The following is a 27,471-nucleotide window of genomic DNA, read 5'->3' as shown; positions in this document are numbered from 1 at the left end:
TTTTACATTCCCATGTTTTAACCTCCAACTTTCCTTCTGGTGTCATACATGGCTCTAAAGTTCCCCTTTCAACTACATTCACACACAATTTGTTGCCCTTAATTGTCCTCACAATAACATGCTTTACCCTCACCTCTGTTCATTCCCAAACACGTTCAATCCTAGTCAAACATCCTTTACATATTAAGCAACTGCTGCTAAAAGGTAAACTTTTATAAGCAAAAATAGTATTTATAACATATGTAATAAAGAGTTAAATTCTTTAAAAGAGTTCATGCAAATCAATAAGAAAAGATAAAAAAACTCAATTGAAAAAGTTATAAGAAGTAGGCATTTTGCTACCAAAGAAAGACATATGTCCAATAAACATGCAAAAAGGAGGCTCATAATCAAAGAATTCTACATCAAAATAGAAAACAGTATCCCTCTTCACTTATTAAGACAGAAACGTTCAAGTTTATTGACATCCAGTATTGTCAAGGAGTGGGGAAATAAACATGCACAGCTGAAGAAGTGTTGATGAGTGCAAACTTTCTGGAAGGCAATTTAGTAATATTTACCAAAATTTCCTGTCCCTTAGCCCAGGGGATATTTGGATAAACAGGTTGGAAGGAAAGGTAAGCAGAGAATGAGCTCCTTGGATGTAATAGAGTTCAGAGAGAGGGAGTGCATTGGAGGGGGCTGTGCCCCAAGGTTCAGGAACCATAGAGGCTTCTGGAGGCTTCTGGAAGGACAGAGAAGGTGACCTGGAGGCAGAGTTGGCCAAGATGGCTGGAAGTCCTGGCAGGTGTCTCCTCATCCAGCCAGATCTTGTGCAAAATGCTCATGTCAGGACAGTGGCAGAGGGTATGGAAAGGTGAGCTCAGAGCTAGAGGGGGAATGATGAGTCAGAGTCCATCTGAGCAGAGAGAGTTGTTGAGGAAGCATTCTCTGGAAAAGACTGAGCGGGGTCATATGGTTTTGCTATGTTTAGCCTTTGAGGAATTGTTGAACTTGTTTTCCAAAGCAACTGCACCATTTTACATTTCCACCAGTAAAGTATAAGGGTTACAATTTCCCCATCATTTGCTAGTCTCCTTTTTTTTATTTATTATAGGCATGCTAGGGGGTGTGAAGTGATATCTCATTGTTTTTATTTCATTTTCCCTGATGATTAATGATGTTTAGTTTCTTGTGTGCTTGTTAGACATTTGCATACCATCTTTGGAGGAAGTTTCTATACAAATCCTTTGCCTATTTTTAAAGGGTACAGTACATTTACCAGTTATATGATTTGCATATATTTTTTTCCCTTTGTATGGATTGTCTTTTCGCTTTCTTGATGGTGTCCTTTGAAGTGCAAAAATTTTAAATTTTGCTGATATCCAAGTGATTCCTTTTCTTGGTTGTTTGTACTTTTTGTGTTATATCTAATAAAATATTGCCAATTCAAAATCAGAAAGATTTATACCTATGTTTTCTTTGAAGAGTTTATAGTTTTGGTTCTGACCTTGAGGTCTTTGAGTTAATTTTTGTATATGGTATGAGATAAGGGTCCAGATTCAGTTTTTGTGTGTGGCTTCTTATGTGGAATGATGCAGCTATTGTTGTCTCAGGACCATCTTTAAGAGAATGTTCTTTCCCATTAAATTGCTAAGATCTTGATAAGAAATACATTGAATTTGTAGATCAATTTGGGCAGTATTGCTGTCTAAACAAAATTAAGTCTTCCAGTCATGGACATGGTATGTCTTTCCTTTTATTTAGGTCTTTAATTTCTTTCAATGATATTTTATAGTTTCAGTATATAGTCATATATCTATTTCGTTAAGTTTCTTCCTAATATTTTATTTTTATGCTATGGTAAATGGAATTTTCTTTTGTTTTTAATTTTTAAAAAAATTTTTGGGTGCATGGTCCTGGAATTGGATGCAGGTCTCCCACATGGAAAGTGAGCATTCTACCACTGAACCACCTGTGCACCTGAAATTGTTTTCTTAATTCATTTTTAGATCGTTAATCACAGTTGTACAAAAATACATTTGATCTTTCTATCTTGCAACCTTGCCAACTTTGTTTATGAGCTCCAATAGTAATTTTGTAGACTGGTTAGGATAGTCCATATGCAAGATCATGTCATCTGCAGATGGAGATAGTTTTGCTCCTTCCTTTACAATCTATAAGATTTTTATTTCATTTCCTTACCTAATTACCCTCGTTGATTCTGATTTTTTGCCAGTTTTCTCATTGCTTTATTAAGGAGAGAATTTTCAGAAATTCTTCTTTAGCATGCCATTTTCTTTGATGTCATTCCTTTTATTGAGTTTCGTGGATTCTTTATGTATTTCTGATACAAGTCTTATGTCAAGCATATGTTTTGCAAACATTTCTCACTGTAGCTTATCTTTTCAGTCTCTTAATAGTAGCTTTCGAAGACCAGGAATTATTATTTTGAATTCCAGTTCTCCAAGTGTTTTCTTGCATGGATGGTGTTTTTGGTGAATTGTCTAAGAGATCATGGCTTAATCCAGGTTCACAAACATTTTCTCCTGTTCTTCTGCATATTACTAGTTTTAAGTTTTTCATACATACATCATAGGTCTGTGATCCATTTGAAGTTAATTTTTATACGATTATGGATCACTGCTTTTTTTACATGAATATTCATTTGTTCCAGCACCATTTGTTGAAAAGAATATTCTTTCTCTACAGAACTGTTTTAGCACCTCTGTCAAAAATATTGATTTGTATATGTGTAGTGTATTTCTGGAATAGAGATTCTGCTCTATCGATCTGTCTTGATTTTAATGCCACACTTTGATTACTGTGTTAAAAAAAATCAAAATATATGCACACGTACAACCCGTGTTGTGTATATGTATATGTGTGTGCGTAGATATGTGTGTGTGTAGATACATTTTTTTTTTCCCGATCAGAAACACAAGATTTCTAGGTGAAAGAATAAACATTTTATTACTCAGTGCATCTTGCATCAGTTTTCCCCTGGGGCAAGCTAATGATGCCAGATGTTCACCTGAGCTCACAGTGGAGTTGCTACACAGCAGGGGCCCTGAGATTGGAGGCTCTGAATGTATGCAGTGTGGCTGGTGCATTTACCTCTCCTCTGGAGTTGGAGGAGAGAGCCTTACCTTGGAAGGTAGACACATCCTCTCCGCAGAAAGGAAGGGAAGTTCCCTAGGTTTATTATTCTGGAATGTAAGCAGGTTGCCCCAGGGAGAGAAGTCTCTAAATCCCTCATGAGCAGTATACTATCTCCAGGTTTCAAGGCATTGAAACCATTCTTTAACTGTGTTTTCCATTGCCGTTGGCTCAGAAGGTCTAGGTGTTGAAGAAATTCATAGAGAATTTTCTTCCAGTGTGCTGTAACTCTTCTATCAAGTCTGGAGATCACCTAGTGTTGGTCTTGCAGCTTTGTTGCTCCTTTTCCAAGTTGTTCTGGCTATTCTATGTCCTTTGCATTTCCACATGAGTTGTAGAATTACAGCTTGTCAAGTTTACAGTGAAAGCGTGGTAGAATTTTGATTGAAACTACATTAAATCTATAGATCCAGGAGTCTCCGCTGTGCACTGTGGCCATTTTGGGCCAAATACTTCTTTATTGTGTGGCTGTCATGTGCATTATAGGAAGTTTATTTATCGGCTTCCCTGGCTTCTCCCCATTAGATGCAGGTAGCAGTCTCTCTACCCCCCAAGTTGTGACAACTAATTATGTTTCGAGACATTGTCAGATTTCCATGGGGGACAGAATCATCCCTGGTGGAAATCACAAGGTCATTGTAGAGAGAATTGATGTAATAGCATTGAATCTTCTGCCCAGGCATGTGGTACTCCCTTTCATTTAGCAGGGTCTTTATTTGCTCTTAGCAATGCTTTGTAGTTTTCATTGCACTGGTCTTACACATATTTTGTTATATTTATTTCTATGTCTTTCATATTTTTGATGCTATTATAAATGGTATTATTTGAAATTTCAGTTTCTGATTGTATGTTGCTTGTATTCAGAAATACTATTGCACCTTTTATATTAATCTTGAATTCTGCAACCCTGCTTAACTCACCCATTGGTTCTCATAGATTTTCACAAGAGACTTTCCAGTATTGCTTTTTTATTTTTGAATGCTGTCTTTTAGATTCAAGTTTTAGGGGAGTTACCCTTTTCTTCTAATTGTTTTTCAAATGGAACTTGGGAAAAATAGAATTGATGGGTACAGTTTAAAATGGACAGGTTATCAGATTTGAAGAATCCCACTGTTTTGGGGTGACAGTTATAGTATTTGTTGATAGTTCTCTAAATTAGTCTGGAAGGATGAAGATGGAAAGTGAATTCATAGATCATATATCTCACACAGCTGAATGGAAAAAATTTTTTTCCATGTGTTTTATTTATTTGTTAATTATTTATTTTTTTAAACTTTTTTTTGTTTTGAAAAAATATGTATACAAAAAAGCAATACATTTCCAAGTACTTTTTTTTTTTTTTTTTTTTTTTAAAGGAAAGACAGAGAGAAGGAAGGAAGGATAGAAGGAAGGAAGGAAGGAAGAAAGGGAAACATTTTTAAACATTTTCTTGTTTTATTGTATTCTGTTTCTCCGTTTTTGTTACATGGGCTGGGGCCGGGAATCGAACCGAGGTCCTCCGGCATAGCAGGCAAGCACTTTGCCCGCTGAGCCACCGCGGCCCACCCTCTAAGTACTTTTTAACAAGTAGTTATACAACAGATTTTAAAGTTTGGTATGGGTTACATTTCCATGATTTTTCATTTTTTCTTTTACCTGTTCCAAGACACTGGAGATCCACAGAAATAACAATATATTGATTCAACAGTTATATTCATTTGTTGAATCATTTCTTCTGTATTATACTCTTCCTTCTCTCTTTTTTTTTGTGAAAAATAACATATATACAAAAAAGCAATAAATTTCACAGTACATTGCAAATCTGTTGTAGAACAGATTTTCAGGTCTGGTATGGGTTACAATTCCACAATTTTAGGTTTTTATTTCTAGCTGCTCTAAGGTCCTGGAGACTAAAAGATACATCAGTATACTGACTCAGCAATCATACTCATTTGTTAAACCCAAACTTCTCAAGCACGTTTTTTTTTTTTAACTTTTTATTATTGTATAGTATAACATATATACAAAGCAAAGAAGTGAAAAAACAATAATTTTCAAAGCACTCTTCAACAAGTAGTTACAGGATAGAGCTCAGAGTTTGTCATGGGCTATCATACGATCCTCTCATATTTTTCTTTCTAGCTGATCCAGAGTATAGGAGGCTAGAGGGCTTAAATATTTTTTTATCATCATAATCAACTTTTTTTCCTTCTTTCTTGGTGAAAAATAACATATATACAGAAAAGCTATACATTTCAAAGCACAACACCACAGATAGTTGTAGAACATATTTCAGACTTTGACATGGGTTACAATTTCACAATTCTAGGTTTTTACTTCTAGCTGCTCTAAAATACTGAAGACTAAAAGAGATATCAATTTAATGACTCAGCATTCATATTCATTTGTTAAATCCTATCTTCTCTATATAACTCCACCATCACCTTTGATCTTTCCATTCCTCTCTTTAGGGTGTTTGGGCTATGATAATTCTAAATTTCTCATATTAAAAAGGTCTGTCACTAATATGGGATAGGGAAATGAAACTATCTGATGTTCTGGAGAGGCTGGGCTAGGTTTCAGGACTTATCTGGACCAGGGACCCATCTGGAGGTTGTAGGTTTCTGGAAAGTTACTCTAGTGCCTAGAACCCTTGTGGAATCTTATATATCGCCCTTGGTGTTCTTTAGGATTGGCTGGAATGGTCCTGGTTGGGGGTTGGCAGGTTATGATAGGTAGCAAGGTCTACCTGAAGCTTGCGTAAGACCAATTGCCACAGTAGCCTCTCGACTCTATTTGAACTCTCTTTGCCACTGATACTTCATTAATTACACTTTTCCCCCCCTTTTGGTCAGGATGGAATTGTTGATCCCACAGTGCCAGGTCTGGATTCATCCCTGGGAGTCCTCTCCCACGTCACCAGGGAGACTTTCACTCCTGGATGTGATGTCCCACGTAGTGGGGAGGGCAATGATTTTTGAATGGAATTTTGATGGTCAGTTTACGCTTTATCTAAATAACTTATTGTTCACTTTGGTTGGCTTTAGCTGATAGTTTTTAAGTTTACATTTGTGTGGCATTGTTTTGTTTTGTTTTTAACATTTTTTATTGTGAAATATAACATATATTCAAAAAAGCAATAAATTTCAAAGTACATTTTAACAAGAAGTTATAGAACAGATTTCAGAGTTTGGTATAGGTTATAGTTCCACAGTTTCAGGTTTTTAGAAATATCAATATAATGATTCAGCAGTCATACTCATTTGTTAAATCCTAGCTTCTCTGTCATAACTTCTCCTTCTCTTTTGATCCTTCTCCCAATCTGTATGGATATTTGGGCTATGCCCATTCTAACTTTTTCATGCTGAAAAGGGGTGTTGACAGTATGGGATGGGGGAATGGAACTGGTTGATGTTCTTGGAGAAACCGGCACCTCTGGGTTTCTTATCTGGCCTAGGAACCATCTGAAGGTTTTAGATTTCTGGAAGATAAACTTAGTGTATTCAATTTATGTAGAATCTTAGATAAAGCCCCGGGTATTCTTTAGGGTTAACAGGAATGATTTTGTTTGGGATTTGACAGACTGGCAATTAGCAATATCTAACAGGAATGATGTTGTTTGGGGTTTAGCAGACTGGCAATTAGCAATATCTACCCCAAGTTTGCAGAAGAGTGGCCTCCAGAATAGCCTCTCGACTCCATTTGAACTCTCTAAGCCACTGATACCTTATTTTGTTACACTTCTTTCCCCGCTTTTGTTCCGGAAGTCAGTGTCGATCCCACAGTGCCAGGGCCAGACTCATCCCTGGGAGTCGTGTCCCATATTGCCAGGGAGACTCATACCCCTGGATATCATGTCCCACATAGGGGGAAGGTGATGATTTTACTTGCAGAGTTGGGCTTAGAAAGAGAGAGAGGGAGAGAGAAATTTCCTGGAATGAAGTCTTAGGCATAATTATAGGTAGGCTTAGCTTCCGCTACAAAAATAAATTTCTTCTGTGTGCCATTGTTTTATAAAGTTATATAGTTTTATTTATGCCATATGGTTATATTTATCAAGAATCTGCAAATTGTAATCAGAAGATGAACTTCTCATTAATTTAGCTTGAAAGAGACCTCTTTTTACTGTGAGGTGGGGAAGGAGAGAAAATGTAGGGAGAGAGTGAGTGTGTGAAGGAAGACAGACACAGACAGATGGAATATATGGAGTATATTATTCTAGAATTTTAAGAAGTGTGGTGCTCAGGAAATAAGCAGATTTGTTTTTCTGACTTGGTAAAAAATTGGTCGTTTTTGTAAGTATGGCTCAGGGAATGTTTCAGGTAACATCTCAAATACTTACTGGTGGAGAGGTATTTTCTTCCATAGAACAAGTGTCTACTTTTGTACTCAAGTAATGCATGTATTTCGTTGGAAAATGGTTATAGTTCATCTTGAAACTCCTTGTCCCTTTATCTTGAAACACCTGAAAAGTGTTGTCTTTGTATTCTGTGACCTCTCCTCTTTTCTCTCACTGTGTTAGCCTTTGCCAGGTGGTATTCATTTTGCTTTTGCATTCTGGGAGAATTTCTGAAGCTTTTCCCTGGAGGACTAGTTGGATTTCCAGAGTGTGAGTTCTGTGGGTTCCTTCCACATGGATTTCTCCTGACATTCTATTTTGAGTCATCCTGTTTCCTCATCTAGCTCCGTATGCGTTGCCTTCCCATTCCATACTTGTGAGCACAGCCCGCTGTCTTGTCAGGCTTCCCCCTTGGTGCACAGAGACATTGTCTTCCCGCAGGCCACCCAGGGCACCTGTCGGGATCTCAGATCACCTTTGGAGGTAGGTTCTGCCCCCTGAATATTCCAGGTGCTCCCCACATCTACGGCAACACCTGCATTTTCCCTTTTACTTATTGCTGTCCAATGTGATTATGTGATCATTTTATTTAGAATAGCTTTGTTGTGAACAATGACAAATACCCAGTATAAACCATGTGGGCGATACAGGATAAAGGAAACCCACGCACACCAAATGCCACCTCCCAGAAATAGCCCATAGGCATGTGACCAGCAGTTCAGGGATGGCTCTGCTCAGGATGTAAAATGGAGGTTATGTGTTTAATGAGTTATATATTACACATACTGCTTTAAGGATGAATATTTATTTTTAAATTTATTTTTAGTTCAATTTAATAAGACGAAGAATACGAGTAAGCATCAAAGTCAAGTAGAAAAGGTTATGGAAATGTTTAAGTGGTTGGAATCAGTTTTTAATAGCCAGAAATTCAAGTTTAGACCACATCTCTTGACTACCTTTTGGAAGTGCAGAGAAAATTGGGAGATGCATACTTAATTCCACAGAACCATATAGAAACTTGAGACCCAAACACCCTGGGTTCAAATCCCAGCCCTCTCACTTGACCTTGGGCAAATTGCTGAACATTGCTGTAACATAACAGTATCTTTCTCATGGAATTGTTGCAAGTTAAGTGAATTATTATTCTAATTCATAATGTAAAGCACTGAGGACAGGGCCTGGCTCATTATAATATTATCCCCCACCCTTCAGTCTGCTTTTTTTCTAATTAGATTCTTACCTTTGTAGGAGAAGTTTTGTAGCATCCATGTTTTCCTCTGTTCCCCTATGTCCTGCAATCTCTAGCCTTTGTCCTGTATTTAAAATAAATATATATAATGTGCAACAGTGGTCCCTGCACCACAACTTCTTGCTCCTAACTTGCTACCAAGATAATTCCTAACTTCCTTAATTTGTTTGACTCATGTTTGGTCAGATTTTTGTCATCCAACCATTTTTGTTTTTTTAAAGAGGGCGCAAACTTGCTTTGTTCCTTAAATTCTTAAACATTTGCAGTGTGTCTCTTGGTTTTCCACTTGAAGCATAATTGCCTAGTATTAAATTTCTTCCCCCAGAATACCATAACTGAACATATCCCCCAAGAGGCACTCTCCCCTGTGCTGCCCACCCCGGGCTTACTTTTCCTGAATAGATGCCCTTGTGTGGGTCTCTTTTGTTATTATGAAAAATTTAAAGGACATGGGAAAGTATAATATGTATAATGCACAGTTGTGCCATAACATCCAGATAGAACAAATGAATGATCACATTTTGTCATAATTAGCTCATTTCTTCATTTGTAATGAATTAAATTAATATGTACATTTGAAGCCCTCTTTGTGGTTGTCTCTCCTAACCCCTCACCAATCCCATCCTTTTTTTATCTCCTTTCCAAGGAGGTTGCTATTTTAGTTTTATTGGCTGCTCAAGCAGATGTCAGGCAATGGGCTGGCTTAAAAAATGGGAATTTATTGTTTCGTGGTTTTGAGGCTAGGAAAAAGTCCAAATGATGGTGTCTTTCTGAAGAGTGGGGACCTCTGGGGCTGGCTGCCAGTGCCCTCAGTCTCCACGGTCATGTGGCAGTGCACGTGGCCTCTCCCTTTTCTTCCTTTCTGTTGACCTTTAGCTTCCGGCTGCTTCCTCTGGCTTTCTCTCTTTTATTCTGCTTATAAAGGACTCCAGTAATAGTATTAAGAAATCCTGACTGAGTTGGACCATGCCTTAGCTGAAGTAACCTCATCAAAATGTCCTACTTACAATGGATTCGTACCCAGAGGAATGGTTAAGTTTAAGAACATATTTTTTCTGGGGTACGTCATTGCCAGCCACCATAATTGCCATCGAATTGCCATTGGTATGTATTCTTCTTGCCAAAACTGTGTTCTTTGTACTATACACATGAATGTATCTATAATCAGCATGTAGTATTGTTACAGCCACACAAATGGTGCTCTTATCTGCAGTGTTTCTACTTTATTTTTGTAGTCTGCATTATGTTTTCTCTATTTAGCCATGTCAATATTTGTAGATCTAATCATTTACTTTAATTGCTGGGTATATAATATTCCGCTGCGTGACTGTAAGCCTTAGAGTTTTCCATTCTTTTGATATTACAGGCAGTGGTTCAGCTTGTGTTCTTATAGCTGACTGCATGTGCTCCTATGTGGCAGTTTCTCTAGGGTGCTGCTTCTCAAATCTGGTTGAACATTGGAATCCCCTGGAGTGTTTTAAAAATACTGATGTCCACGTCCCACTTCCTAGTAGGTCTTAATTTCACTGATCTGGGGTTCAGCTGGGCATCAGCATTTAAAAATAACTCTTCATGGGCGCATGGATGGTTCAGTGGTAGAATGCTCACCTTCTATGCTGGAGACCTTGGTTTGATTCCTGTACCGTGAATGCCCCACCCCCACCCCCAGCCCCCCAGAAACTCTTTAGGAAATTCAAATATGCGGCACTGTCTCAGAACCTTTGCTTTAGGCTGTGTTATGCAACATAGGAGCACTTCCACATGTGGCCATTTAAATTTGAATTAGTAAAGATCAAATTAAAAATTCAGCTCCTTAGCTGAATTTCAAATGTTGAATCAAGACACGTGACACAGGCATAGGTACAGAATATCCCCATCACAGCAGAAGGTTCTCCTGGGCTATGCTGCTCTAGGGTGTATACCTTGGGGACACATGTTGGGTGGGAGAACGAGCCACTGCAGCCATGCTAACTATTGCCACACTATTCTGTGATGTGGCATCATTAGTTTTCTGTTGCTATAACAAATTGCCACAGGTTTCATGGCTTAAAATAATACACATGTATTTCTTATAGTTCTGGCTATAAGGTTAGTGGTCTGACATGGATCTCACTGGATAAAAATCAAGGCCAGAGGTGCAGCTCCCCAGCAAGACAGGGCAGGTGAAGACAGGTCTCTGCACTTAAGGCCTGGACCAGGGATGGTGGTGTTTCCTGCAAATGTCATCAGAACATTGGACCTCAGAGGAGGCTGGCACCACAGGGGAGGAAATGAGCACTCACCGAGAGCCTACTGGCAGCTAAGGTCCAACCAGAGCTGTGGTGGGCACCAGCTTCAGACCACACAGTGGGCCAGCTGTCCTCATGGTTCTGCTCTTTGATAAACCCCTAATCTGGCCAGAGGTCACACCTGGTTCAAAGAGGAGGGCAGAGAATTCTAAATAGAGATGGTATCGTGGAGCCAGTTTTATCTAACTTCCTTCCCCAAACTCTACCCAGAACACAAGAGACAAAATGCACGGCTGGTAAGACAGCCCCAAAGCATGCAAGGAAGCATCCTTTCCAGGTGATGAAGAGGATGCTACAGGCAGACATGGTCTTCTGTGCCTCGTGTAAGAGTCACATCCTTGAAGGGTTCCCCCAAGCCCTAAGGAGGCTCTAGCATGCGGGGAGGAACAGGGAGAGGAATGAGGATGTCAGCTCAGTCCAATACCGCCAAGGCTGGGAGTGGAAGGAGAAAGGAGGCCTGGCCACTGGCCCAGCAGACTGCGTGCCTTTCTGTAAGCTCTAGGAAGGAATCTGTTTTCTTCTTTGGGTTGTTGACAGGATTCTGTTTCTTGTGATTGTAGCACTGAAGTCCCCACTGCCTTGCTGGCTGTCAGTTGTAGGTCAATCCCACCACTTTCTATGGCTCATGGTTCCTTTGGTGGTTTGAAACTATACTAACCCCAGAAAAACATCCTCTACTACCCAGTCTGTTCTTGTGGGTGTAAGCCATCATAAGTAGGACTTCTTGATGAGGCTACTTCAGCTAAGGTGTGACCCACCTCAATCAGAATGGGTTTTAGTCCTATTCCTAGTGTCTTTTATAAATGGAATGGAATTCAGATAGAGACACACAGAGAGAAAGCTATTATAACAAGAAGCTGAAATGACTGGAACCTGTCAGAAAAGGGAGAGACCAGCAGACACCACCATATGTCTTGCTATGAAATGGAGGAGCCAAGGATCACTGGCAGCTGGTCTTAGGGCAGAGATATGACCTTGATGATGCCTTGATTTGTACATTTTTCTGGCCTCAAAAGTATAAGCTAAAAAATTCCCACTATTTATGCCAAACCATTTCATGATGTTTGCTTGAGTAAACTAAATAACTAAAACAATCCCTTTTATTCTGTCTTCAGAGCTGGCAATATTCAGTCAAGCCCCTGTGCGCTTTGAGTCTCTCCTGATTTCAGCTGGGAAGGTTCTCTGCTTTTAAGGGTTCATGTGATCCAATCAGGTCCTACTACCTGGATCATTCAGAATCATCTCCCCATCTCAAAATCTGTACCCTTAATCACATCTACAAAGCTCCTTTTGCCCAGTCACAGGAAATTAGGGTTTACATTGTGAAGCCTGTTTCCCTAGTGGCTATGCCAATTTACATATCTCCATCGGTGTATGAGACTTAATTTTTATCCTCATAGTCACAGTCTACTTATAATTAGTAGTTGTTATAATTTTTGCCAATTTGGATATGCAGAGATATCACCTGATTATTAGTGAGAGCAATTAGTTCTTGATTCTTCAAGATGATTAAGTTTACCAGACGTGTTTGGTTGTCAGTGTTTTATATCATATTTCTCTGGGATTTCTGTTTCATTTGACTCTTAGATCTCCAGAAGTAGGGTGAGCTTTAGGTGGCCTTAATGATCAGGGATTCAATTCTTTTTCTCTGTAGTTCTCTTGGCTCTCTCCCTCTCCATAGCTTGGCTCTGGCCTCCTGCTGGCGAAGTGGCTGCAGCAGTTCCAGTCCTCATGTCCACACACTGCCTTGTCTGAGCCAGTGTTTTTGATTTTCTACTAGTTGGACCAACTTAGATCATGGCCTACTTGATGCGTTTCTATGGCTAGGACTGCCCTGTGCTCATCTTTGCCCAGGGCCCAGAGTGTGCCCATCCCTGCTGGGCAGAAGGGACTGTGCTGATTGGCTTACACCCCTGAGAGCATTCTGTGGAGCTGAGTGGGCTCAGTTCTCAGGACAGGCTGTCACACTGTGGAAAGGGGGAAATGGATGTTGGTGAGGTACCCTCCATGTCTGCAGAGAAGTATTTGCCAAATTCTTCTCTTTCTGAGAGTAATTTTTGTTTTCTGTAACGAATCTTCTTTACCTCTCTCTTAGCTGTATCCTCCGGAAAACTTGTGCTTCTGTTCCCTGCTGGTTGTTTTCTGATAATTACCCATCTTTGAATGGGGCTGACTCTGTGCTCAGTAGATGGGCTAACCTGGGGAGGCCAGGAGGGAGAGTGGTGGGAGGGCAAGTTTCCACTGGGTATGCTGACTGCATCTGCCTCCCCATGGTGTGGCCTAAGGCAAAGCCTGAGATGCTTGCCTCTCAGCCCAACCATCCTGGGCCCTGGTCCTCCTCCCTCCCCCCAACCCTGCACCCATTTGGCCGGACTCTTCACCCAGTGGCCAGGCCTTGGCTGTATTGGACTGAGTTGACATCCTCGTTCCTCTCCCTGCTCTTCCCTCCATGCTAGAGCCTCCTTAGGGCTTGGGGGAACACTTCAAGGATGTGACTCTTACACTAGGCACAGGAGACCATGTCTGCCTGTAGCATCCTCTTCATCACCTGGAAGGGATGCTTCCTTGCATGCTTTGGGGCTGTCTTACCAGCCGTGCATTTTGTCTCTTTTGTTCTGGATAGAGTTTGGGGAAGGAAGTTAGATAAAACTGGCTCTACGATACCATCTCTATTTAGAATTCTCTGCCCTCCTCTTTGAACCAGGTGTGACCTCTGGCCAGATTAGGGGTTTATCAAAGAGCAGAACCATGAGGACAGCTAGCCCACTGTGTGGTCTGAAGCTGGTGCCCACCACAGCTCTGGTTGGACCTTAGCTGTCAGTAGGCTCTCGGTGAGTGCTCATTTCCTCCCCTGTGGTGCCAGCCTCTTCTGAGGTCCAATGCTCTGATGACATTTGCAGGAAACACCACCATCCCTGGCCCAGACCTTAAGTGCAGGGACCTGTCTCCACCTGCCCTGCCTTGCTGGGGAGCTGCGCCTCTGGAAAGGTTTCTCACTCCAGGGTGGGCTGTGATGGTGAAGTTCACGTGCCTACTTGGCTTGATTAGAGTGTCCAGCAAGCACTGGCCTGATTGTGACTGTGAGGCTATTTCCTGAATTTAAATTACTAGTCTGTTAATTGTCTCTGGCTGATAACATCTGCAATCCACGAGGGAGGTTGCCCTCAGTGAGTCTCCTCACTCAGTCAGTTGGACGGTTTAAAGAGAGAACTGAAGACTTGAGCAGTCAGAAAGAAGAATTTCTCTCTCCTTCAGCCAGGCATCTCTTCAGAGGGGATTTATTACTCCTCATCATTGCAGTTCCCCACCTGTGGCTTCTTCTGGTCAATCCAGTGTTACCTTCATTGGGTTTCCAGCTTGCAGCCTGCCCTACAGAATTTGGATTTGCCAATCCCCATGGGTGCATGAGCCGATCCCTATTTACATATATTTACATATACACACATATACTTAGATGCATATCCTGTTCGTTCTGCTCTTTGGAGAACCCCAGTACATGGGGTTTCCTCCCTTTTCATCCCCTTCTCTCCTTTGTTTTATCCAACTGTTTGCGAAGGGGTGATGTTTTACCCTGGAGTAGAGAAGAGGTGGTAGCGGTGGCGATAGGGGTGCCAGTAGAGAAGAAGCAAGCCCCACTGAGCTACTTTGGGGGTCCGCCCACAGAGGAGGCCCCAGGATGGAGGGAGAGGAGTGAAGCGGCTTCCTGGCCTGTGATGGTTTGGATCTGTGTACCCCAGAAAAACAGGATCTTCAACTCAATTCATTCCTGTGGGTGTGGACTCACTGTAAGGGGGGAACTTCAATGAGGTTACTTCAGTTAAGGTATGGCTTACCTCAATCAGGATGGGTCTTAATCCTATTACTGGAGTCCTTTTAAGTGGAATGAATTCAGACATGAGAGAGAGGAAGCCACAGAGGCAAGAAGCTGAAAGCAACAAAATCCAAAAAGCAAGGGGAGACCAGCAGAGGTCGCCACGTGACAGAGGAGCCAAGGATTGCCAGCAGCTGGTCTGTGGAAAGAAAGCATCCCCTTGATGGTGTCTTAATTTGGGCATTTTCCTGGCTTCAGAACCATGAGTGAATAAATTCCCATTGTTTAACCTGACCCATTTCAAGGATTTTGCTTTGAATAGCCAGTAAGCTAACACATGACCTCTCTCCATGGCAGCCTCTTCCACCCAGGTCTTCCTTGAGTCATGTAATGGGTTCGATGCTCTTAGTTTTCATCTTTTTCTCTGTCTTCCTCGTTGATATTTAGGGGAGGGAAACTAAGGTGAGACTGTATCTGGGATGCTTTGCAAAACCTGAATCTTCCTAACTTTTTAAACTTTATGGTGGACAGCCATGCCAGGTGAGGTTTAATTCACACCACCAGTATTCTCTCTCCAGCCAGGTCCCTCCCCTGAGCTCCAGACATCTATCGCTGACCACCTCCCTGGCCTCTGCCAGGGTAAACATTGTGAACTCAGCATTCTAAGACCAAACTCCTATGCTCTTCTCCCACATGCTCCCCCCCATATTCTCCTCCATGCAGTTCCTGGCAACCCCCCCACTTCCAGATGCTCACACCTAGGAGCTCAGTGTCTCCTTCTCTGACTGTCCACTTCTGATCCAGCAGCAAAGCTGTTCTGGCTTTACTCCTCACCTGCATCCACAGTGCAGCTCACCACTCTCCCTGCAGCCATCTTGATTGGGTTTTCTGAGTAGCCTCCTAGCACTACCCCTGTTCCCACTTTCCACCCTTGTCCCCCAGCATGGTGCTCTCAGCACAGAACCCCGATTGGATCACCCCCATCCGCGCACCCACCCAGTACCTCCCAGGGGCTCTCCATGCTGCTGTGTGTTCAAGCCCAGTGCCCCATGGTGGTCTTCAGGGCTCTACATGCCCCCCCCACCTCTGTGACCCATTGTCCTGCTCTTTCAGCTCTACCCACACTGCCCCTCACTCTGTTCCTTGGAGCTCCCCAGGCACACTCCAAGCCTTTGCCAGGTGGTTCCTTCTGGCTGCAGCGCTTTCCTCCTCTAGCCCCGTAACACTCCAGGCTTTTTAACAGGCTGCATAGCTGAGACATTGTTGTGATTGCTTTTTATCTGCTGTGGCTCCCCTCACTCACATGCACACTCTCTGGAGGCAGGGATTTCTGTCATTTTGTTTCCTCTTGTGTCCCCAGCCCAGTGCCTGGTGAGTCGTGGGTACTCAGTAAATGTAGCGGGAAGAACCAGAGGGTCAGCGCTGAAATAAAACCCTGCAGGGTTTAATCTGATACACATTTAACGAGAAACATGGTTAGTGCTGTGATAGAGGTTTATTAATCAAGGCCGATCGCGTTTCTCCAGTTAGTGTAGCCACATAGTTCAGTTGTTTGTTGTTGTTATTCTCAGTTTGCTAGTATGAAATTTATAAATGGCTTGATGCCAATAGCTGAAGAGGTGACTCTAAAGACGAGGGTAGCGCCTAGGTTTGCAGCCACTTCCCACCCCTCAGTGCACACACTTCCCTGCCAACCCTCTGTTCAGTGCTGGGGCGTCCCTGGGGGCCTGGCTCCAGGGCTCTGTGGCAGGCAGAGCTGCTTTGTCCAGGCAGTAGACACCGCAGCTTCCCTCCTAGGGGGAGAAGCCAGACACTTCTGATTAACCCCTTCTTCAAGCAGAGTGCCTTGAGGGTAAACGTTCATATTAAGGTCAAATTTTTTAAAAAGTATCTCCATGTAGGTCTATCTATCTGTCTGTATATCTATCTAATCTATCTATCTTTTTGAAAGTAGAGCTCTTAGGATAGAGGACTTAGGGAGTTTGAAATGTTTGACAGATTTTTTATTCTCAGGTCTCAGCCAGGTACATACCCATCTCCTTCCTGCGGCAGCTGGCTCATCCATGTGGAGCGGGTGTGACTACAGGGGGATGCCTCCCAGAACCGAGCAAGGGGCATTAGTGAGACCTAAAATAGATATCACTTGCTCATCAGTGGTATCGAGGGGTAACTATTCACATGCAGATGTTTCGTTTTCATGGCTTTTTCATCTGCAGCCTGAGAAGCTTGTCTGACCCTCTCGGATCGCTAATCTTTTCCTTTTAACTGATTTTTTTTTTAAAGTAAAAAATGCTTCCTTTATTACATAAAGCCATATGACTACTCCTAAGTTCATCTTGTTAATTGATTTTATGTTGCTGGTTGGTGGAGCCAGGATGGGGGTCCTGAGCCCGCGGGATCCCAGGAAGACCCCTGTGTGCTCACTGGCATGGACCATCTGTGATGCCCTGTGACGTCTCACCTGCATAGGCTGGTGCTGCAGGGCTCCCGTCCTCTAAAATTGCAGGCTGTCCTTTCGGTATTCTCTCATCTCCTCAACTGCCCTTCTGGGGACCACCGACACACAGTTCCCTTTTGCAGGATGACCTGATAACATAGCCGGGCTTCCTTATTGGCTGTGTTATAGTGACCCCATTCAGTTGCTACTGTGCATCGTCTCGTTTGGTGGCTATAATAATTTACTGTTGGATGTGACATCACCAACTATTTTTAGCTTTCATCGTTAACGTTGAAGTGTCACTATAAATTTACCTGACAGTGATTCTGGCGGCTTGGCTGACTTATGATCCTTTCCTCTTTATTAAAAAGGTTTGTAAATGGGGATCTGTCACCTCCCTCCAGAGGACCAGCCTGGGGGTGGTGAGGCAGAGTTCCGGTCCCACCCACCTTGTCTGGTGTCTTGCCACGCAGTCAGGATCTGTTGAAGCATCCGGTAGGTTGGCTTATGATTATTCAAGGCTTCAGGAAGTCCTTTCTTAATTGTTAATTCCAGAAATTCCTATTAAGAGGCTAAAAACATTTCTTGCCAAGATTCCGGAGAAGGCCTTAAAAAAAAGGCTGGTTTTCATGTTTACCAAATAATTCTCTCGAGAGATCACTCCTTCAGAGGAAATTAGGAGCACGGAGTCCCAGTTCAGACTGTGGGCGACACTGTCGTGCTCCTCAACCTTGTAGAAGGATCTGGTGACTGGCCATCCTTTTCCAGCCACCTGCATAGGTCCATAATTTCCTTTTTTATTCTCCACTCCTTACTCTTTTAGTGCATGCTGGCATTTGAAGAATAGCCGTTTTAGCAGATAGGTGATTTTGAGTTGACAGAAGACACCCGTGGGAGTTGTTCTGAAAATGTAGGTGCATTTTGCTTAGTTACTGAAGAAATGGTGACAAGAAATAGGTTAAAATTGAGAATTTTTGTGGACAGAGAGCCACAGGGGCTGTGGAGGAAAGAAAAGGTGTGAAAGCCCGTGGAGGGGGTGCATGAAGGAAAGCGGGCAGTGGAGAGTGTGGCAGGGAGACATGGGTCCATGAGCTGGAGACTCAGGGGGCATCTCAGAGTGAGCACGTTCATAACGGAGCCCCCAGCCTCCTCCCCAGCTCGGCTCCACCTGAGGGCGTCCTGCCCTGTCAGTGTCAGTGCCATTCTTTCCCAGGCTAGACACTTGCACATCATCCATATTCACGCCGCACATCAACTCCTTAGCACATCCCCCTGGAACTACCTTAGGTAGACATCAGAAGGCTGCCATTTACCTGTCGCTTTCCTCTACTGTCACCACAGGTGCAAGCCACCACCGTCTCTTCTGCATGGCTGCAGTAGCCTCCTCGCTGCTCGCGTGCTCCTGCTCAGCAGCCCCAGATGTAGAGCAGATGGCATCGTTCCTCTGTTTCTCACCTCTCTTTGCGTGATGGAGGCCTGTGCCGTCTGCTTTCAGCCCCTGCCTCTGACCTCTGGTCTCGCTCTGCTTCGTCATTCTGTTCTGACCTTGAAGCACACAGGCCTCTCCAGGCGCTTCCTTTATACCACTCACACTCCTGACCCCAGTGCTTTTGCACTGGCCTTTCAGGCTCCCTCTTTCCCCAGATGTTCTCAGGTGCCCTCCTTCCCTCCCTCCCTCTCACTCTTGAGCTTTCCCTCTCTCACCATCTTCAGCACTTTCCTCAAAAGCCACCTTCTCAATGAGAACAATCCTGACTGCTCTATTTAAACCTAGGTCTTCCTCCATCTTTTACAATTCCCCTTTTGAAGCTTTATTGTATTCCCCATTGCACTCATCTCTCTCTTATGGGTTTCATTTACTTACTTAGGAGGTCTCCCCACGAGGGTGAGAGTGCTGATTGTTTTGTTCACTAATGTCTAGAGCATGGGGCACAGATTAATTAGGCACTTCATACATATTTACTAGATATCTGAAGGTGCCCTGAATCTCAGCACAGCCCCACCGCAGCGTCAAAGACGTGAGACTCAGATGCTCCTAGTGAGGTGTGCTAAATCCTTAAGCTGAAGATTTGCATTCAGGTAGGAAGGGCTCTCTGTGGAAGTAAGGAGGACAGACAGGAGGGTTCTAGAAGGTGCTGTCATTTATTCATTTGTTTTTAAACTGGAGCAAATCACCACAGATGGTGGACGAATGAGTGTTGTAAAAGTCTTGCTAAAATGAGAAGATTTGCCCATTGACCCCATGTGCCTTATGGTTGTGCCATACAGTTGCCCTGATTGCATCGCATGGGGTATATATATCAGTATCATGTGTATGTCTCCCTTCTCTATGGACAAGGTTAGGAGGGGCCACACCTCCAGAAATAAAGGGGTTCTGAAGACCTGGCTTTTGCAGAGGGAGAAACCCCATATTCTTTTGCTTCTTATTTGATGGAAATGCAGATCAATGATTTCAAACTGGTTTATGTGGATCCTTAAGGTTTTTTTTTTTCTTTTTAACTTCTTTTCAAGTTGAGCACTTCAACTTTTAGCAGTCTTATAGTTTGATGTTCACCCTGACCCTTTGCCAAAACAAAGGTGTTTTTGTTTTTTTTTTGCTTGTTTTGTTTTGGCAAAGGGTCCTGTGGCCTGTGGCTTTAGGATGAGTCTAGCTGACTTTATCAGTATGGCCCCTTCACTGCTGAGGAACCCAAAGCCAATGGCCCTCTTTACTCCTGAGATTCTTTATTTTGCAATTTTAAAAGGTCAGGGAGAGCATATATGAAAAAAGGCAATGAATGGAAAGTAGCTTTTCTTTAAAGCTCAATCCTTAAGGCAAAGGCATCACACAAAAGGAAGTGTTTAAAGAGGGATTTAAAAAGAAAATCTCACAGCAGATGAAAAGAGGTTGACTTCTTAAAGAACTTGAGGAATCCCCAAGAAAGAATCCTTGAGTGAATATTCCCTGTAGCATTTATAAAACATTGGCAGCTCACAATTTATGTATGAAGCTTCAGCAGTACAGTGCTTGGTTTAAAGCACTGAGAGTGAACTGATGGCTTGGGTGTATGTTAGAGCGGGAGAGCAGGGGAATTTCTTGCCTGGGTCTGGCTATCTGAGTTTGCTTGTGTCCTTTCCTAAGTGAAGAATGTTTCCATCTCTCTCTTTCTCGATTAAAGTAGTCAGTATAGTCTTGTTAGGTATTCCATATTTATTGATTCCAAGAGAGATCATGGCTTTAGGGAGCCTGAAACATATGTAGTTCGGAGTGGGGGATGCTGTTTTTATGAAAAGTACTATAAAACTATAAATACAAACAAGCTAGAGCCTTTCCCACGGGTGTAGATGTTTCCTGGACATTTGGGAAGCCCCAAAGTTTAAGCTGTATAAGTTTCATGCTAACTCTAACTGGTTCATTTGTTTTTTTTTTCTTTTTTTCTCTTTAAAGTAATTTTACTTTTTATTTTTCTAATCTTAGCAGTAGTATGGTTCACTGTAGAAAATTTAGAAACTGTAGATGAGAAAAATAAAAACCCTGTCCATAATATGATAGCTCTGAAATAATCACTGTTAATATTTTAGTAGGTGTATTGACTTTCTAGGGCTCTTGGAACAAAGTATCACAAACTAGGTGGCTTAAAACAACAGAACATTATTGTCACATGGTTCTAGAGACCAGAAATCCAAAATCAAGGTCTTGCAGGTCTGAGTTCCCTCTGAAACCTGTAGGGGAGACTCTTTCCTTGCCTCTTCCAGCTCTGGTGTTGGCTGTAGTCGTTAGCATTCCTGGGCTGGTAGATGTACCCCTCTAGTCTCTGGCTTTTCCTTCTTTTTGGTCACATATGTTTTTGGTGTCACATCCAAGAAACTGTTGCTCAATGCAAGGTCTTGCAGGTTTACACCTATGTTTTCTTCCAAGAGTTTTATAGTTTTAGCTCTTATATTTAAGCTTTTGATCCATTTTGAGTTCATTTTTGGGTTAGGGGGGTCTGTGATTGTTTGAAGCTACATGAACCCCAGAAAAACATGTTCTTAAATCTAATCCATTACAATGGGTTTGCAAGTAGGACTTTTTGATAAGGCTCCATCAGTTAAGGTGTGTCCTACCATAATCAGGATGGGTCTTAATGCTATTACCGGAGTCCTCTGTAGGGGAATGAAATTCAGACTGAGAGAGAAAGGCACAGGAATCAAAAAGCTTAAGCAGAACCTGGAAGATAAGGAAGAGACAAGGAGATGCTGCCATGTGTCTTACTATGGCATGTAGTGAGACACTCTCCCTGCATGTTGGGACACACTTTGAGCACTCAGTCAGGCAGTTTACAACTCTGCCTTGACCTTCATTCTTGGTTTCACAGAGCCTCAAGTCAGCCCAAGATGAGAACGTAGGGCCTTCTTAGTCTTTCCCGAGCATGATCACAGTTCTGTGCATGCAGTGGATATCTAGATTTCCAAGAATAGCTTTGCCAGTGTGAGAATATTACGTATCACAGAAAAGCCATGTTTTAATCCTGATCCAGTTTTGTGGGAGCAGCTATTTCTTTTAACCCTGATTCAACACTGTAGGTTGGAATCTTTTGATTAGACCATCTCCATGGAGATGTGATGCGACCAGTTGAGGGTGTGACCTTTTGATTAGATGGAGATGTGACTCAACCCATTTCAGGTAGGTCTTGATTAGTTTACTGGAATCCTTTAAAAGAGGAAACACACTGGAGAGAGCCAGAAATGACAGAGCCAATAGAAACTTCAGAGCAGAGCTGATACTGATGCTGGTGCTTGGAGAACAGAGACACAGATGTTTGGAGATGCTTGGAACCCAGCAGACGTTGCCATGAGTTGTTAAGCAATCTAAAACTTGGAGAGAGCCAAGGGAAGCCGAGAGATGAAAGCCATCCTTGGAGAAGCAAAATGAGGAACCCCCATTGGAACAGAGGCTGAAAGCAATGGAGCCCAGAACAAGAGACCAGCAGATGCCAGCCACTTGACTACCCCTCTGATAGAGGTGTTCCAGACCCAGTGACCCTCCTTAATTAAGGTATCTTTCCCTGGATGCCTTCACTGGGACATTTTTATAGGCTTAGGACTATAAGCTGCAATTTATTAAATTCCACCTTTAAAAAACCTTTCCAGTTCTGATATTACATTCCAGCAGCTTCCAAACTAGAACAATAGCCTCTCTTCCTGAATTTTTTGGTTAGTCTATTGTTTGTCCAAATTGTTATGTGTCATCTTGGGCAGCAGGTAATAGAATATTTATCTGGAAATTTTTTTGAAAAATCCCCCCTCCACCCCCAAGTTTGCAGCTTTAGTGCTGGGTGAGTTCTTAGGTGAAATAGGAATAAGTCTTTTGAGCTAGGTTTCAAGGAAACCATCAGACAAGTCAAAACAACTAGACACTTTTCTTTGTGACTCACGTCTGTTGTGCTCCCTGTGGTCCTAGGAATGTGGGCTGGGATTTTCAAGGCTACTGGGGAGCAGGATGTGGAGCTAGAATACGAAAAATGCCACAAACCTTGCTGTTCTTACTGAGAATTGGCTGTTTTTCTTGAATAACTGCTTCTTGTGTGACTGCAAGCCTATGGTTAATTTTTCAGAGTACTTAAAAAGCTGTACCTGATGGTTTTTGTCAGTTTTTCATTGCTTTTATGGAGCAGTAAAGTTTTTCCATCCCTTCAGAATTTTCACTGATGTTACTTCTTAAAATTTTTATTTTTATTACTAATAATCTAGGAAAGTTTCTTTTAGCATATTTAAGATTGTCATAAAGTTTGAAATCATCCATCAAGTTTCTTTCCTGGATGAATAATAAAATTTCAGGATGTTTCAAATATTCTCATTGATGCACTAATTTTAAATACTCCCTTGTCCTTCTGGTTTTAGGAACTTTTACTGGCTATCAGAAACTCAACTGGCAACTGCCAAGACCACAGTAACTCAGTCAATTCAATTCTGACTTTCCCCAGAGGCACCAGCCGCAAGGTCAGGGCCCAGGTCACCATCATTTTTGGCCAACTGGTTACAAATTTGGAGGTCTCTACCACACCCTTGGATTTGATAATTCACTAGAAGAAATCACAGAACTTACTGAAAATGCTGTATTTAGGATTATGTTTTTTTTTTTTTTTTCAGGTAGAAGTCTTTTTTCCCTTTTAATCAAGTGCTTAATTCATACCATTTTCTCTCTTGGCTGTTACTCTGGTTAACAGTAGGTCCCACCTCTTAAGAACGTTGTATCTGAACTGGCTGAGACAGAACCAGTGTCAACCCAGGTCCCAAACCAGGGCTTTCAGAATAACAAGAAACAGTGATAACCAGCCTTTCCCTTCACTTAGAAAGAGATTGTGAGTCAGAGTAAAAAATCTCTACTTCCAAATGTATAAAATCTAGAGTTCAATGCAAAAATGGAAACCAAAATGTATCAGGAATGAAGTATATAATAACCTCACAGTACCTCCTCATCTACAAAAGGTCAAAATGGCTTGTGAAAAATAAATATCTGATAATCTGATCTTTTCAATTAGAATTGGCCCCACTCTGGCAATTTTAAAGGAAGGTGTTTGTTTCCTAAACAAATGCACTAAAAGGGATACAGTGGGTCAGAATAAATCAACTCACACACAAGAAATACTCCTGTGTAATGATTTTTGGTTGCTGACGGTATTCGGCACAAAGTGGTAAGATTCGGGGCAATCTGAGAAAAGAGAATCCCAAAGTGGCAGCGGCATTTGCTGATAAGTTTACGTGGGACGCACATGCATAAAACCCCCAAGAGCTCAATCATCAAAATAAGTTATTTTGTACATTACAGTGCATGGAACAACAAAAGGAAAGACACTTTGTTGGCAAGCAACCGAAAGGCATCTTGCAAAAGGTCCATCTTGATCTGAAAAAGAAGGACCGGAGCCCAGGGCCTGTGGCCTTCATTAGCTTAACCCCCCCTCTTCTTTGGTTGCGGTGGCCCCAGTGGGAGCTGTTTCTTCTAAACCACCTGGCTTCTTCTCTTCCTCTTCCTCCTCATCCTCCTGGGGGTAGATCCGGATATTTCTGCATGTATTCCTGCATGGTCCGGAACTGGCCTACACAGTCTGACCCCTTGACATCCTCTGTGCTGTAGTGGAAGCAGGAAAAGTCTGACTTGAACTGTTCCCCACAGGGGCCACTGGCCATTCCCCCAAGGTATGGACAGTTCCAGTTAATGTCTCCGTTTGGCAGTATCAATCCATGCTCCTCGTATGGATCGTTAGGGTCATCAGCCACCAGCTCTGCACTGCTGGGAGTTTTATGGTCTTCTTTGGTCACAAATATGATTCAATCCTTCCCTTCCTGACTGCAGTAGGACATCGCTTCTACCCGGCGCTCAGACCTTGCAGCAACAGCAGTGGCGGTGGCGGCTACTCCACGCCGTGACCTCTCCTCAAGCTGAGCGCGCAGATCAGGATTATGGTTTTATTATAGTAAAAGGATACGAAGAAGGAGCCAAAAGAAAGAGACACATATATCGAAATCTGAGAAGGTCTCAAATGCAAGCTTCCATGTCCTCTCCAGGTGCAGGTAGAATGTATCACCCTCCCGGTGCAGACATGTGCCTTCTCAATCATGGAAGCTCCCTGAAGCTTCAAGTGCCTGAGAGCTTATATGGAGTCTCCTTATGCAGGCATGGTCAATGGAATCATTATGCATGTAGTTGAACTCAATTTGCAGCCCCCCATTCATTCCCAGAGATTGGGGAGGTGGGCTGATGTGGGCTGATGTGACATGGCTCAGAGTTCCAATACCCTGATCACATGGTTCTTTCTCATGTGGGCAACCCAGCTTGCTGTCACTCCAAGACTGTTGGTGCGGTTCTGGGCCCACCCCTGGAGCTATCAGGTGTGGTCCTGGTCCACCATGAAGAACAGAAGGCACAGCTATCCCAGGACAACCCAGATATTGGAAGGTTGCTTCCCCAGGTCCTAGGAACAAAGACCAGCCAAGCTTTTCATTATGTTGTAGCATTAAAGGACATGTTTTATTGTGTTTGATCACTGGCCTTGTACCTGCATTTTGCTACACTGGGTGAGTCGGCATGGAGGGAGAGCAGGACTACTCCAGTCCTCAGAGGGCAGCTAGCTACCATCTGACTTTTCCAAAGTGGCTGCGTCACTTTGAGCCCCATCACTCATTTGATCCTGAACCAGCTTAACTTTTCTCTAGAATCCAAAAAGCTCATGAACAACTCAAACCCTGAAGTAAGCTGGACTGGGGGGAAGTTGGAATAGGAAGGCATAGTGATCTTAAATGATTCTGTGAAGTCAGTTAGTACTTAATTTTGCAAAGTCTACACAATTATATGGCCACGTGACCCCCATGAGAAGCCAGGTCCCTGGAAGGGATCTACATAAATGAGGGGAGCACGAAACTTACACTTCTTTAGCTTCCCAGCAAATCTGCCTCAGGGTTTTTTTCATCATTTTAATTTTTTTATGAACTTCAGCTTATTTCCACATGTTATTTGCCATTGGGATTTCTTCTTCATTAAATTACTTGTTCATATCCCTTGTCCATTTTTCTATTGGTTAATTTGCTTTTTTCTTATTAATTTGTGGAGTCTATATGTTGTGAATACTTTTTATCCACATATCTTCTGGAGTCTAGAGTGTCACTCGACTTATAAATTGATAGAAGTGACGCTCTAGACTCTAGGAAAGATGAAACTCCTGTAAAGGAGTTTTAAATTTTTGCATAGTTAAATATGCAAAATTTTGTTGTGTTTAAACATGTAAAATTCTTAATGCTTTCTGTCTTATTTACGAAATCTTTCCATACCCTGATATAATAAAGAAACTCTCTTCGTTTCTTCTAAAAGAAGAATATTAAATTATATTTTACATGTTTAATATAAATTACTAACATAAATATATATATTTATAATAAATATAAATACAAAATAAATATATTATAAATTATCATATATATTTTATATAATGTAATTATAAATTATTTATTTAATATATTCCACTTTTGTCAAATATTAAGCTGCTACACATATATGATCTTTTGGTCTTTTTATGAATTATAAAACCTGTATCCCAGTGTTATAATTACTATAGCTTTATAATAAGTTTAAATTTTTCCCAGGGCAATTTTTCTTTTATCTTTTTAAAGTTTTTTTTCTTTCTTTTATTTATTCTTTTTCACATGGGTAGGCACCAGGAATTGAACCTGGGTCTCTGGCATGGCAGGCGAGAACTCTGCCACTGAGCCACCATGCCCTGCCCAGGTTTTCTTCTTTTTAATGTAGTTTTATTGAGATGCAGTCACATACCAGTTCATCTAAAGTATACAGTCGGTGGCTCTTTGTATCATCACACGGTTGTGTGGTCATCACCACAACCAATTTGCAAACATTTTTATTACTTCAGGAAGCAAAAAAAACGAAAGAAGAAAAAAGAACACCAAAAACATCCCATGCCCCTTATCCCCCTATCATTGGTCTCTAGCTCTAGCATTGGTGTGGTACATTTGTCACTGTTGATCACAGAATGTTAAGATTGTACTGTTAACAACAGCCCTCAGTTTGCAGTGGGTGCATTTTCCCCACAGATCACCTTATTATTAACGCCTTGTAATAGTTCGTACATTTGCTCTAGTCCAGGGAGGAAATATTTAGTATTTGTAGTGTTAATCAGAGTCATCAACCACAAGATGTACTGAGTTATACATTCTCATGTTTTAACCCCTGGTTTTCCTTCTGATGACATATGTGACTCTAAACTTCCCTTTTCTACCACATTAACACACCATCAGCACTGTTCATTATACTCACACTAATGTGCTATCATTACCTCTGCCCATTTCCACTCATTTAAATTCACCCTAGTTGAAAATTCTGCACAACTTTAAGAACCACTTCCCATTCTCTAGCCTCATTCTATCTCCTGGTAATTTATTTTCTAGATTCTATGTCCATGAGTTAACATAGTGTAATTAGTTCCTATTGATGAGATCATACAATAATTGTCCTCTTCACTCAATATCCTCACAGTTCATCAGTATTGTCATGTGCTTCAGGACTTCATTCCTTCTCACTGCTGAATAATATTCCATTGAGGGAATATACCACAGTTTGCTCATCCATTCATCTATGGATAGGCACTTGGGATGTTTCCATCTTTAGGCAATTGTGAATAATGCCACTAGGAACGGTGTGGAAAGGAATTTGTTTATCAATTAATGGAATCGTCTGAATATTTCTTTTAGCTTGACGAC

The 27,471-nt window shown here is 41.9% G+C and overlaps 1 protein-coding gene and 1 pseudogene across 1 annotated transcript in view; one reads left to right on the top strand and one right to left on the bottom strand.

Moving 5' to 3' along the window:
* ENTREP2 (endosomal transmembrane epsin interactor 2) overlaps positions 1–27,471 on the top strand; it is a 512,187-nt gene that overhangs the window by 57,438 nt on the left and 427,278 nt on the right. The window lies entirely within an intron of this gene.
* On the bottom strand, positions 24,147–24,564 carry LOC143651632 (mitochondrial intermembrane space import and assembly protein 40 pseudogene; annotated as a pseudogene).

The sequence above is a fragment of the Tamandua tetradactyla genome, chromosome 12, assembly GCF_023851605.1.
Source record: "Tamandua tetradactyla isolate mTamTet1 chromosome 12, mTamTet1.pri, whole genome shotgun sequence".
NCBI classification, from domain to species: domain Eukaryota; kingdom Metazoa; phylum Chordata; class Mammalia; order Pilosa; family Myrmecophagidae; genus Tamandua; species Tamandua tetradactyla.
This window is presented reverse-complemented; position numbering and strand designations above follow the sequence as displayed.